Source organism: Sarcophilus harrisii, chromosome 1 (assembly GCF_902635505.1).
Source record: "Sarcophilus harrisii chromosome 1, mSarHar1.11, whole genome shotgun sequence".
Lineage (NCBI taxonomy): Eukaryota > Metazoa > Chordata > Mammalia > Dasyuromorphia > Dasyuridae > Sarcophilus > Sarcophilus harrisii.
This window is the reverse complement of record NC_045426.1, coordinates 495,365,576-495,381,189: the sequence shown is the minus strand read 5'-3', so window position 1 is coordinate 495,381,189 and position 15,614 is coordinate 495,365,576. Positions and strand designations below refer to the sequence as shown.

General features: G+C 33.6%; 1 pseudogene; it reads right to left on the bottom strand.

Moving 5' to 3' along the window:
- Window positions 1-3,037: 3,037 nt before the first annotated feature.
- LOC100914802 lies at window positions 3,038-4,098 on the bottom strand (annotated as a pseudogene).
- Between the last annotated feature and the right edge of the window lie 11,516 nt (window positions 4,099-15,614).

Sequence of the window (15,614 nt, the reverse complement as noted above, 5' to 3'; positions counted from 1 at the left end):
AATGACATCTTTTATATTTAAATTTTAATGTAATGTCAAGTAATTCAAATAGTGATATATCTTTATTTTATTAAAATTAAGATATAATCATATCATTGGAAAAGTAATCCTACATTAAAACATCAATATAAGAATTCCTGAAATTTGGAGCTAATGCAAACATTCTCAAATGACGAATAATTTGGTGAAATGGGACAGTCAGTCTAGGTACATTTACTCAGCAGAAAAAATAATTTATAAAAGATTATTAGATAATTAAGTAGTATTATTCTTTCCTGAAACATGGCTTCTACATCTACCCCACCACCACCACCTGCCCATTCCTTTATCTAAATGGATTAATCAAAAAACCCCACTGGTATTAAAGTTTGAAAATAGTCTGAACTTGAAAACACAATCACTGATATGAAATTCAATGTTCTTTCCACTATCCATATGTTACAAAAAACTACAATAGAGCACATAGATGAGAAATGCATAAGATTATATATATATATATATATATATATATATATATAGGCAAATTGCTTTGGAAAATTTGAAGGAGCCAACCCTTATAAAACAGTGAGTAGAAATCCTACAGTTGAAGTGATCAAGATGATCACTTCATCATGACAAGTTTATAGGACAGAATAAAATGAAAATAAGCGAGAGAGCATAGTCCTATTTATGTGAAGTAAAAAAAATAATTAAGAAGGAAAGTAGATATTTGACAAAACAGAACAAAGGCATGAAAGTTTTACATTCTGAAATGTTTATACTTTATTTAGTAGGCATTGGGGAATTCCCAACAATTCCGTGTTTAGCTGTGATATTAATTCATCCAATACTACCTCTCTCATTTATCACCAATACAATTTTACTATTTCTTTCCTACAATGTTTTGTGATAGTATGTGAGTGATAAAGCAGCAGGTATGGACATACTGGGAACTATAGTCACAACCCTGAACACAGATGGCCCAAGCCATATCTTCTCATTGGAAGCAACAGTAAGATTTGGTATTGCCCTGGGTGTCTGAGCAATCCTTAAAGGATTACATTGCTCATCCCTTGGTGTGAAGAAAGGGCTAGAAAGGGTTTCCTAAAAATTATCTTCTTATCCTGTCCTGGAATGTTTACCACATCAGGTGGGGGATCCCCCTGTGATGAAAACACACAAAAACATACAAAAAACTTCCCCCAAAAAGAATTCTACTCACCATCAGGACATGACATGTGTGTACATTAATAGACAATACAAAATTCAGTACGCCTGAAAGATGAATGGCTCTTGTTACAAGACTATTCAGCTGGTATTACATCCAATAGCAGCCCTGAGTGAAACACAGCTGGTAAATAAAAACCAGCTTACTGAAGTTGGAGCTGGATATGTGTTTTTTTCTGGAGTGGCCACATGAAAGAGAAGCACTGTGAAGCTGCTGTAGGTTTTTCAATCAAAACTAATTTAGTAAATAAGCTTACATACCTATAAAAGGAATGAATGAAAACCTGATTGTTACTTGCAAGAAAATGCCATGCTGCCATCATCAGTACCTATACATTCATCATCAGTGATAAATCCTGATGAGATCAAAGAAAAAATTTATGAAGACCCTGAGATCCTTATGATCAATATGCCAAAAGAAGACAAGCATATGGTTCTGGATGACTTTAATGCTAGAGTAGACTCAGACTATCAGACATGGCAGGGAGTCCTTGAGAGGAAGAATCATAAACAGCAACAGCAGTAGTCACTTTGTGCATCTCAAACTACACTTACAGTATCTTCCATTTACCTAAATGCAACAAAATGTCATGAATGTACCCTTACAGCAAAGACTGGCATTTAACAGACTGTGTGATGATAAGGAAAAGAGACAGGCAGGATATAAGACTGACAAAGAATGTGTTTTGCAGAGTGCTAGACTAATCATAAGTTTCTTCTTCCCTAGTTAAATATTTGCACACAACAAAAGTGGCATCCTCAAAATGACTACTAGAACACTTAATGTCAACAGATTAGAGTTCTTTTCTGAGAAGTTATAGTTCATAGCTGACTTGGTGGGAAAGTGAGGCCAACATACAGTTGGTAACAGTGGAGCAGAAAAGGAGTAGGCAGCTTTCAGAGATTTGGTGTTCATATTGTATTTATTCATCTGAATCAGAATACTCATAAACATCAAGACTGGTTAGGCAAAAATGATGGAGAATTTCAGGTGCTGTTAAATGAAAAACAAGAACTCCACAGGGTTTACCAGTAAGAATGAAAAACGAGAACTCCTTGGAGTTTACCAACAGATAGTTCATCTCTAAGAAGGCAGCATTTGATTCTACCAAGAGTAAAGTACAAGTGAAGTTTAGAGAGATACAGGATTCTTGACTAAGTAAGAAGGCAGATAAATTTCAGTTTTACTCTGATAGTAACAATCCATAGCACTTTTATGATGTCCTGAAGTCTACTTACTCAAAGTATCTACTTTGAGTCTACTACTCAAAGATCAATAGTGCATTTCAATTACTCAGTGTTGATGGTGGCACATTGATTAATAAGGACATGATCCTAAAGATGTGGGCCATACACTTCCATACCATCCTCAACAGACCATCATCAATCAATGCTAAAGTTATTGATTGTTTACCTCAGATTGAAGTCCAATTACTCTAGACAAATTTCCAACAGGTTTTAAATGTTATTGGGCTCCTTTCTTCATGGCCAAGAATCTGAGGTCCATTCTATTCCAACTAAGATTTACAAGATAGAGGCTCATTGTTCATACAAAAGCTGACTAATTTGGGGAAGAGAGTATATGGCAAGAGAGGTTATCCCTCAGGATTTCTGTTTTGTTTTTAATGTTATTTTTTTATTATTATTATCATTAAACAACAGCTTAACATTGCAAAAATCCTAATTGATCCTTAAACCCCAACATTATTAATAAAAGGACATACTTCTTCTTTCTTGGTATAAAATTTTTTAAACAAAGACCAGGAACTGTGTACATCTTGCTTTCAAATATGGGATGCTTCTGCAATGGAAATGACTGCACAAGATCAGGTCATTGCCCAAGATTCTAGTGGATGAACTGCCTCTTCACAAAGCACTACATGCTAGGTTTGTCACTTTGAGGATCAAAGACCTTCTCACAAAGCCTCAGACCACTTTCTTGCTGAAACTGCTGTAAGTACACGCTCACCATTTCATCTACTTGCTTATTTGCAGGTTTGATATAAATGGTATTAAGAGAAAAATCTGACTGTCTAGGAATAGGAAAATTAATGATTCCTAATGTATACATTTCTTTCCCTCTTTGGGTTTTTGAGTTGCACTTCTGGAATTTCTTTAAGCATGTAAATGTAAATGTAAAGAGTTATGTAGATCAATTTCCTATCAGGTTTTTTTTCTTAATTTCATAATTTTTAAAGAAGACATTGGCCTTGAAATAATAGCTTCATCCACAATATCTGTGTTGTTTGTTTCTCTTGGATCTAGTCCTTTAAATTGACTCCCAATGGGTAATAGTGCCATGTTTCCAATTAGTTTGGGGTCAGGAAATGGGATAGTATGCTGGCATTTTGGTAGCCAGACCCTGGTTTCTGATGAGCAGAGAGTACTGGCTCCTATCAGAGACTCTAGAATTTATTCCCTGGGATTTCAAGGATGTCTCCATTGTTCATCTCTATGACTACCATAGGGGGTTACTCTCTTAGTCATTGCTGGCAAGATTCTTGCCAGAGTCCTCTTTAATAGGCTAATCCTTTACCTCAAAGAAGGCCATCAATATAAGAGGCAGTGTGACTTCAGAAAAACAAGTAGTCAATATGATATTTGCTGCCCAACAACTCCAGGAGAAATGTCAGGGACAAAACAGAAGTCTGTACATAGTGCCTGTATATAAGATCAAGACTTGTGATACTGTTAGTCATGAGGACTTGTGGAAAAATATCTCCCAATTTGGTTGTCTAGAAAATTCCATTAATATTGTACATCAATTTCATGCCCACGTTTGCCTGGGTTTTGAATATTGAACAATGTTCTTGTACTTTCCCAATCACTAGTGGAGTGAAACAAGGCTGTGTGCTTGCTCTCATGATTTTTAGCCTGATGTTTTTCAGCCATGTTGTCAAACACCTTCAATGAGGATGAGCATAGTACTAAGGTCAATTAGTGTACTAATTCTTCAACTTGAAAAGACTACAAGTTAAGACTAAAGTGGAGGGAGGGTTTTTGCATGATATATTTTCTTGGTTTACAGATGATTATGCACTCAATGCAGTTTCTGAAGCTGATATGTTACAAAGTATGGGTCAATTGACACCAAAAAAACACAGACACTCAGTCAGCATCACATCATCCATATGTGGAACCATTGGTTACAGCAAATGAAGAAGTTTTGAATGCTTTAGATAAGTTCATTTACTTTGGGTGTATATTTTCCAGGGATGTATACATTGATAATGAGGCTGATGCATGCATTGCAAAAGCCAGCTCAGTGTTTGGGAGAATATGAAGAAAAGTGTGGGAGAGAAAGGATATTAGACTAACTACCAAATTGAAGTTTTAGAGAGCTATTGTGTTGACTTCACTGTTATATACCTGTGAAATCTGGACAATATACCAACCAGCACTATGCCAAGAAACTGAGTTGCTTCCATTTGAATTATCTTAGGAATATTCTGAAGATCACTGACCAGGATAAGGTACCAGATACTGAAATCAGTATTAAACTCAGATTAAACTGCCAAGCATTCACATTTTGCTACAGAGAGCATAGCTCCAATAAGCTGGACTCAGTGTTCAAATGCCAAATATATGCTTGTCTAAAAGATTATTTTATTGAAAACTTACACAAGGCAAGCTCTCAGATAATGGTCAGAAAATATATTAAAAAGGCTATCAAGTTCTCTTTTAAGAAATTTGGAATTGATTGGATGTTATAGGAGACATGGCATGGGAATTTCCAAAATGATGTGCCCTCATTAGACAAGGTGCTATGCTTTATGAGCAAAATAAAATTGAAGTTGCTCAAAAGAAGCACAAACTACACAAATTTCAAGAATTCACCCCAAATGCACACATGTATTTTGTGTCAGATCTATGGTAGAGCATTCTATGCATATCTTTGTGTGACCAACAAGTCAAAATCATACTGTAACTTGATCCCAATCTACTGATGTCATTTTGTTTCTCTTTGAGAACAAAGGAAACAATAACAACTCTCAGTTATCTCCCATTTCCATTGTGGGGTGGAGGGGAGAGAGCAAAGGGATATAGAAAGTAAAACCATAGGAGTATGTATCACAGAATCAAATTGAGAAGAGAGTACTTTCATGCCAGCTACTTGCTATTAACCAAATGGACTTCATTTATATGGTAGAGATGGGTTTTTAAGAGTTTTCATCTTGAAATGTCAATCAGACAGACAAAAAGCATAGAGTCCAAGAAGAAGCAGGGCCATTGTGAAAGTAAAACATAACAGAACACATTTTTCCATGACTACTAATAAACTTGACATTGGTGGGTAGTATAGAGCATCTGGGTTCTTTCATTTATCATTTGTTACTGTCCTCTGTTTATTGGTTTAGATTTCAATCTTAAAGAAAAGTCTTTGCTAACTCACAAGGATCAAATGAGATAAAAGTATGTCAAAGAGATTTGGAACTTGCTGAGTGTTAGCATTAGACAAATGGACCCTATTAATCATTCACTTATTCAGCAGGGATTTATTAAGTATTCACTTTATGAAAGACACTGTGCTGTATACTAAAGACAAACAATATGAAAAAATAAGAATCCCTAAACCCCAAAAGTTCAGTTCTTTACAGAAGAAAATTTGTTTAACACATATACAAGAAAAATAAACAAAAATAAGATAATTTGATCAAGACATTAACAGATAGAGGAATTAGTAAAGGTTTCACAAAGTAAATGGTACTTGAGTACTCCCCTGAAGAGAGCTAAAGATTCCAAGAAGTTGTTGCAGTCTTTATCAATGGAGTTCCAGGTCAATGAAATCATAATACAGATTCAGCAAAAATGCTAAATCGTACATTTAACCATATGATAAGTGACTTAAATAATATAACCGGGCAGTGATATATACATAATGTCAAAATGAGTATATTAGAAGAAAGAATTGGGGAGATCAGTAAATTTAGTTGTAACTCCTGCTCTACCACTATCTACAATGATTCTAGACAAGTCATGTCAAAACCTAGAACTCCATTTCTTTATTTATAAAATGAAACTTTTAAATTAGGTGATAAATAAGATTCCTCTCAGTTCTAAAAAGTCCAGATTTTCTCCTTGTTGTCTTATATTCTAAAGAAAAAGTCAGTAACCAGAAATCCATGAGTCACATGGAGCTCATTAAAACTATATGCAATTGTCCTTAACTAGGAAAAAAACTGGATCTATCTATCTGCCTGTACCTATCTGCATTTATGCATTGATGCATATACACCCCCCAAACTATTTATAACTAATTATAGTTTTGGAATTGAGGAGAGTCAATCTCTAGAATTCTCATATTCCATCAGCTCAGCTCTGTACAAAACACAAAAATCCACTGGGTTATTTTCTTGTTAACTGCTGTCCTTTTGGCAACATAATGCTGCCACACTTTCTTCTTGCTATTATCTTGGTTCTTTCCTATCTAATATTGCATCTTCTTATGACCAAGTTACCCCTAGCTTTCAAGTTGACAGTTAGATAATCTAATAAATTCAGTACCCTAAGGTGCTAATAAGATAATGTTACAAGATGGTTTCCAGAACATTTTAGGATGTATATTATTTAGTATGACAAAGGGCTTCTAGGATTATGAATAATAATTATTTTATCTATTGTTTATGTTGTATTCATTTATATAAATTAAATAAATGATAAACTACAGAGAATTTTGAGGTAAGATATTTATAATATCAATCACATGTATATAATGTATAGAGAGAGATTTTTTCAATGTCAATTAAATATTATTAAAATATTCATAAAATTTTATTCTAAAGATTTTACAAAAAATTGTTGTTCTTCATTTAACAGTTAGCAACCTCTGTGCTATACCTTCAAGAAACACATTGACAGCAGAATATTTTTTTAAAAAGGAAGTTAAAAATTAGGAAACACTTTCTACCTAGAAGATACTTTTTCTGAACAAAACGAAATAAAACAAAAAAAAAAATTTTAAAGATTAAAAGACGAAAAAATCACAAGTAGAAAATAAGAAAAAGTACAAATGAAGAGACACAGCATTGCCAGATATCAAGCTATACCATAAAGCAGCAGTCAACAAAATTGCTATATTAAGTGGTATATTAAGAACAGAAAATATAAAGTGCCACAAAAATTTGTATCAAATATCAACAATAAAAGTCCAAGGTATGTGTGTATGTGTGTATGTATATATATATATATATATATATATATATATATTCACTATTTAAAAGGAACCTCACATAATCATCTTCTTAGGCTTCTTATGTACATGATTTAAAGTTTATCATTTTATTTACCAGGCTCTCCATAAAACTATCTTTTCAGGCTAACTACCTATTAGTCTTCTATTCGCTCCTTGTTCCGGTCAAACAGACCCACTCACTTCCTATTCCCTATAGTCAGTCTGTCTCTTGTCTGCGTTGCTTTCCTCACTCCCAAAGTGTTATCTGAAGAAAAACATAAAATCCTTGAGGAGAGAAAGCTTTTTTTATTTTTGTGTTTGTATTCCCAATGTCTTGTACATACTATGCACTTTGAATGGATGAATACATTTGATTAAATTTAACTTGCCACTTAACCTTAAATTTGGGGTTGGGAATTAGATTTCACTTACCCTGTGGTGTTAATGGAAACTATCCCTGAAATGTATCCTACTACGTTGTCTATTTTTAATAACTCATGTAAAGAAAATTTGAGCAATCAAAATATGTCTCACATAGATGTCATTTTATCTTTGGGAATAGGAAAAAAAAACATTGTTTTGTATTGTTTACTTTACATGTATTTGTGATCTTTATTGTGCTTATTTTGTACTAATTTTATGTTTAATACCAAAAAATCAGCACCATTTATGTTATTAGTTGATGTTATACCACATTAATTTCTATCCAGTGTAATATATTTCAGGGAAATAGAAACACATAAAATGAAGTCAAAAAATAGCCAACTCCTCTTCATAATTGATTATTCAATTAATGAATTATCCAATTCCTTTTCTTCTTCTCCTCCACTTCTCTTACTACTTATCTTGACAACACATGAACACTTCTGCCATACAACAGATAAAGAAAGGGAATGAAGTAAAATTGTAAATTTACCTTTTCTTAGCTACTCAAGTGAAAAGGATAAGGTCAAAACTATTGGCCAAACTTATAGTTTGGGCATAAGACATAAGAAGTCTAATTTCTTTACTATCTATTACTATTAATACTATAGATATATGAAAATGTTATAGAAATTCAAGTAAAAGACAACTGAATTTTAATTTTTAGTCTTCTCACCCAATCACAAAATCCTTAACCTAGAAACAGTTTTAGAGTTCACAAAGTCCAACTCCCTTGTTATACAGATGAAAAAACTGAGACCCAAAAGGGTGTAAAATGTAGCAATGTAAGCTAAAGACTGAGATTTTGAAAGTCTGACTCAGCTTGTCTACTAGTGGCTTGAATGTTGCTTTCATTGAAATAATAATAATAATGATAGATATCAACACAGCATTGTGGGAATAGGATGGTAGAACTATTAAATGTTCTCATTATAGTCATCTTTTGTCATATTATAATTAAAATGATTTAAATCAGTAAGGGGCATCTTCCCCCTCACTTCTTCCAATCCAGTTAATAATGGAACAGCTTTCTAATATAAACTACTTTCTAATCATTACTATTGTTAGGATTAAGGGAGGGAGCCATTTATAAACAGAGAATACCTTTCTAACTCCAATTTAGAAGAGATTTCTTCCTTGGAAAATGGAATTTTATATTTATATTCTTCCTTGGATTCCTTAAATAAATTTTATGTTTAATACCAAAAAATCAGCACCATTTATGTTATTAGTTGATGTTATACCACATTAATTTCTATCCAGTGTAATATATTTCAGGGAAATAGAAACACATAAAATGAAGTCAAAAAATATATCTGTGAAAAAATAGTTAAATAATTAGTTAAGTTAAAGTTAAATAATTTAAATTATTTAACTTTAACTTTATATATTTAACTGTTTAACTGTTTAACTGTTAAAAATGAAAAGCAATTCAATTGATGTTAAGGTTTTGCAAAGCTTGGGATATAGAAGATAACATATTTGTGTACCATTGGGAGATAAGGTAAGGAACAATTTCAGGTTTTAGCAAAAAGGAAAATGATTATGAGCATATGACCTGACTTGACCAACATGTTATAACTTCCTGCATTCTGAGATCTTTTCCATTGGTATATCTTCCTTTAGGTCCATCAAGATCTGGGCAAATTATTTAACTTGTTAAGTTAACTTAAGTTAAAGTTAAATAAGTTAAAGTTATAGTTAAATATATAAAGTTATAAGTTAAAGTTAAATAAAAATAATAACAAAAAACATATCTGTGAACTGACTGTTATGTATGTCTTCCAAATCTATCATTAATAATTAAGCATTAGCTATTACTTCTCCAACTAACTCAACTACTATTTTCAGTTATTTAAGATATTGATATTCATATCAATAGGCAATATTAATCAATAAGTATAATATTTCTTGAGCACCTGCTGTGTATGAGGATAGTGTGTGTGTGCATATTTTCTCTCACCTAAAGAAGCTTACTTTTACCCTTGTTGGAAAGCAAGATACACAATTTTTTTAAGTAAATAATTATAAGAAAATTGAATAACAATATAAGACAATACAAGACATATTATAAGGCAGGATTCAATTCCCAAAGAGAGACAATGGGTCTAGTCCCAAGTCCACCACTCACCGCTATGTCATCCTGGTCAAATAACATATCCTCTCTAGGTCTCAGTTTCATTATCTGTAAAATGAGAAAGTTGGAATTATCTCTAGAGTCCCTTCAACATCTAAAGTTGAATAATTCTGTGCTATAAGTTCAGAGAAAAAAGTAATCACTCTGCTGAATTGGTCTAGGAAAACTAATAATGATATGCATTATTCAAATTCATAAATTTTCCTTGATTAGTGATTTTTTCCTCACAAACCTGATATCAGAGATCGCTTAAAGGTATGATAATCACTAGTTTTTCGGAAAGTATGTTTCATTCAAAGACTCTAGTGGTACTTTCTTTCTTGAGATTTTCTAATCCTTACTTAATCTTTACAGAAAGTACTAAGATATTCATCTTAGAACAAGGAGCATTATGATAGGCCTTAAAGGAACTACTATTTTTCCTCACTTACAGAAAATCTGTTCATGTGAACAATAAAAAATAATATAAGGTAAATGTTATTTCATCTATTTTACCATAATAAAATATAGGGTCCTTCAGAACAGGGGCTACTTTTTTTTTGTTTTTGTAGTCCCTTCCCCCAACACAATGATTTGTACATGGTTACATAATGTGTGTTGAATTGAATCAAGTCATGAATGAAAAATGAAAAAAGAATATGAATCAAGTTAAGAATGGAAAAAGATTCATGTAATCGTCATGACGGAGAAGCATGGCAAGCCTAGGTTATTCTACTGCCTCCTTCAATAACCTACAAAGGTCTAGCCACTGAACAACCCAGTCTCTATTAATATCAATTCATCTACTTGAAAGGTAACTGGCCTTAAGCAAAAAAAAATATTATTATTGAGAGAAAATAACTACAGAATTTGTGTTACAGGGAAATCCCAATTGTAACACAACCAATTCGCAATTAAAATGTTAATTGTGTACCTGTTATGCATTCATTCAACGAATAGTAATTGAATACCTATTATATACTAGACTTTATAAAAAAAAAAACACAAATTATCGACACTGCCCTCAAGAAGGTTGCATTACAGTAAGATAAATAAGGCATGTACTAACCAATCATAATATTACTTAATAGTTATATGAATACTCCTGTAACTATGGTGTTATACATACAGATCTTCAAAGTAGTAAGAGATCACTAATTAGAAAAGGTTTATCGAAGATGTGAGATGTGATTTGGCTCTCTCAGAATGAATAAGATTTCAATATATAAAACTGGAAGGAGGTTATTTCTAGACGAGGGAATAGTATAAGCAAAGATATGGAAGAAGTAAAGTGTCAAGTGTACTCCACTTATCTCAAGTGAAGATTTCATATTGAAGAGTAATGAGAGATAAAACCAGAAACAATAGTCTAAAATAGATTATGGAAAGCCATGAATGACAAGCTAGGGAGTGATATAACAGAAAACCACAAAAAAAAAAAAATTATAGAATCTCAGAGTTAGAAGATTTATCACAGATTATCTAATTCAACCCATTTATGAACAAAAATCCATTCTTCAGAATATCTAAGAAGTTGTCAGTGAGCCTTTGTTCAAAGGATCCAGTTGAGGAAGAAGGGTACTCTTTTCTAAAATGATGGTTCTTCTTGAGCACAGTTCTAATTGATAGGAAGTTTTCCCCTTATATCAAGCCTATATCTGCTTCTTTCTAAGTTCTTCCTGTAGTTCCTATTTCTTCCCTGTGGTGCCAAGCAAAATCAAATCCTTCTTTGACCTGATAATCTTATAAATACTTAAAGACTGCTATCTTGTCATCTGAGGAAGTTAGGTGATGCAGCAGATAGAGTACAGGACATAGATCAGGGGTCCTCAAACTATGGCCCATGGGCCAGATGCGGCCAGGAGAGGACATTTATGCAGCCTGCTGGGTTATGGCAAAATCAGATTGGAAGTGACATTCGACCTAAACTCATATTAGCAACGCACACTTCCAGCACTGGGCTGAGGCGGTGAAGACAGAGTGTGAGACGATACCAAGGTGAGATGAGTTCCCAGGCTGGGGTGTGTGGTGTGGGGAAGGGAGACAGATGCAGAAGACAGAGAACTGGGGCCCATGGCCTTGTACAGTAATGGCAGCCACCACAACAGACAGGTGCTGGGGATGTACAGTGCATGCTGAGCATGTCACAGCCGCTGCAGGGGGAATTTACTGCAGCAGTGAAGGTTGGAAAAATAAAACATTAAAAGTTAAAACATTAAAACTGAAAAATACATTGACAACTCAGCAAAATACTTTTGTGAAGCAGAAGCAGCTAAATATTTCATCACTGCAAGCAAGTTTTCAAGTTGCCAAGCTGATAGCACACACTGGCAGACCATTTATGGAGGGAGAATTTGTTAAAGCATCCCTTCTTTCTGTTGCCAAAGAGATGTGTCCAGAGAAGGCTGATTTATTTAGTACAGTGAGCCTTTCAGGACCTACAATTACACAGAGGATTGAAGAAATGGGAGACAATCTGCATCAGAATTTGCAAAACACAAAAAAATTTCATATTTTTCCTTGGCACTCAATGAAAACAATGATATTTGTGATTCTGCACAACTTCTAATTTTTATTTGTGGGACGAATGATTATTTTGAAGTCATAGAAGAGCTTGTTGTACTGCAAAGCATCAAAGGAACAACTACAAGAGAGGATATCTATGAAAAGGTTTGCCAAACTAGGAATAGTTTGGAGCTGGACTGGGCTAAACTAGCCAGCGTGACAACTGATGGTGCTCCTAGCATGATGAGGTCTTAAGAAAGGAGTAATTGCTCACATTAACCAAGAGATGGACAAACATAACCATTCTCATCCAATAGTCATACACTGCCTCATCCACCAACAAGTGCTGTGTAGTAAATCACTGATATGGGACTCTGTTATGAAAATTGTGGTATTTTGTGTTAACTTCATTAGAGCTAATGCACTAAATCAAAGACAATTTCAGGAATTTCTGTCTGAGCTAAATGTTGAATATGAAGATGTTCTATATCACATAGAAGTCCATTGGCTGAGTTGAGGGAGAGTTCTGAAATGTTTCTATGACTCACTTCCACAGATTACAACTTTTCTGCTTTCAAAAAACAAAGAAGTCCCAGAGCTCAATGATGCATAATGGAAATGGCACCTTGCCTTTCTGGCAGATGTAAAAATGCTACTCAACAATTTCAATATGCAACTGCAAGGAAAGGGGAGGCTCATCTAAGATATGCAATCACATGTCAAAGCATTTGAAGTAAAATTAGGCCTCCTCATCAAACAAGTGAAGGAGGAAAACTTCTGCCATCTCCCCACAACTCAAAATCTATTGGTGGAAAAACCACCAATTGCATTCCCAAACAAAACATGTGTGGATTCACTGGAAAAATTGCAAAAGGAGTTCCAATTTGATTTAAAGAGCTTCATCTCCATGAACAGAACATACAGCTTTTCCGTAAAGCATTTTCTATCGACATTGAAAATGTGGATACAATTTACCAAATGCAACTGGCTGAACTGCAGAATTGTGACTCTCTGAAAAACACATTCAAGTCAATCAGCCTTCATAATTTCTATGCATCTCTCCCCTCTGAGACATATCCTCATCTCAGGAACCATGCACTCAAAATGGTAACCATCTTTGGCAGCACTTATGTCTGTGAACAGACTTTTTCTAGAATGAAACATTTGTAATCTCCAACCAGATCAAGACTAATGGATTCACACCTGTATTACTTGTTACAACTAGCAGTGACAACTGTGGAACCAGACATTGACCATCTCATTAGCCAAAAGCAGGCCCATAGTTCCCATTGAAATACTGGTAAGTTTGTTGATTTAACTTTACTTCATTTTAAATATTGTATGTGTTCCCATTTTGTTTCTTCACTTTAAAATAAGATATATGCAGTGTGCATAGGAATTTGTTCATAGTTTTTGTTTTTACTATAGTCCGGCCCTCCAACAGTCTGAGGGACAGTAAACTGGCCCCCTATTTAAAAAGTTTGAGGACCCCTGACTTAGAGTCTGGAGGACCTGAGTTCAAATCCCATATCAGACACTAGCTGTGTCAGTCTGTGTATGTCAATGTCTCTTTACCCTGTTTGCCTCAGTTTACTTACCTGTAAAATGATCTGGAGAAGAAAATAGCAAAGCATTCCAGGATCTTTACCAAGAAAACTCCAAATGGGGTCACAAAGAGTTGGACACATTTTTTTTAAAAGACTGATTATATCTCCCATGAGTCATTTCTTTACTAGACTAAATATGCCTATTTCTTTCAACCTATCCTCATGAGTAATGAATACAAGGCCCTTATCTACTCATCTCCAATCTGGTCTCTTATTATCCCAACAGTATCTTTCCTTAGTACTCTGACTAGATCAAAGTATAGCTGAACAATCATCTCCTTAAATCTAGATACCCCTTCTATTTACATAGACTAAAGTGACTGTAGCTTTATTGGTTGGCAATATCCTTATGGAAAAAATTTGAAAGGCAATGCATCCAATGAAAAGAAAATTATAGCTCTCCTATATTCTGTCTTGGTGAGCCACATCTCAAATGCTGTGTTCAGTTCTGAGCACTATATTTGAGGAAGAATATTTTTAAATTGGAGAGTGTTCAGCAGAGAAGAACCAGTAAAGGGTTCTGACTTCATGTCATATGCAAATGAGTTAAAGGAACTGAAGGTGCTTAGGTTAAAGAAGAGCAAAATTACAGATTTATGATCATAGATCTACAGCTTGAAGAGACTTCAGAGACCATTTATTCAAATCCCATCATTTTATAGATGAAAAACTGAGGACCATAGAGATTGTGTGACTTGCACAAGGTCACATAGTTAATAACATTTGAACCCAGATTTTCTGACAAGTAATCTTGTTAGTTTCCTAGAAGTATGTGATTGGTTATTATGTGAAACAGAGATTAAACCAATTTAAAATTGCAATAAAACTAATTTAATAATATTAAATTAATAATTTAATAATTACTATTTAATAATAAATTAAATTAAACTTAATAATGAAAATAATAAAAATTATTTTATTTAAAAATAAAAATTTTTTGGAAGGCCAGTCATTAAACATTTACCAAACCACAGCTAAATCATTAGTGAAAATATCATTATTCCCATTTTACAGATGAGGATACTGAAGTTAATTAAGTAATACAATTCAAAAGTGGCAGTCAGAATAAAAACCCAGGTCTCTTGAATATAAATCCAGTGTTCTTTACACATAACACTGTGTCCTCTACAGAAATGAATGCTGGTTAGTTTATGAAAATAACTTTTAAAATGAAGATAGAATTTCCAAAAGTTAAAGCTTCAAATAGGAAAATGTGAGCTCTTATAATAGTAGTACAGACAGTCTCTATCTTTCACCACCTCCTATAGCGCTTTGAACAAAATTGCTGAATCTATTTTCCAGGTTGAGGTTGCTAAATTCTGTACAGGAATTGCCCATTTTCAAAAAAAAATGTGATTACAAATCATGCTGTTGTGTTCCTAATATGTTTAAAATATTCAGAAAGGGAAAATGGTTTTATTTTTAAAAAGAAAAAAAGCTTCTGATAAGCAACTACTTTGAAATTTGGCAAGGTTGAATTTTTAAATAAGTTGTAGTTAGAAAACCACAGTCACCACCTAGTCAAAAAGGTGGTATAAAAACAGTATTGAGTAGCGTATAGAGGAAAGAGTAGAGGAGTCCCCTA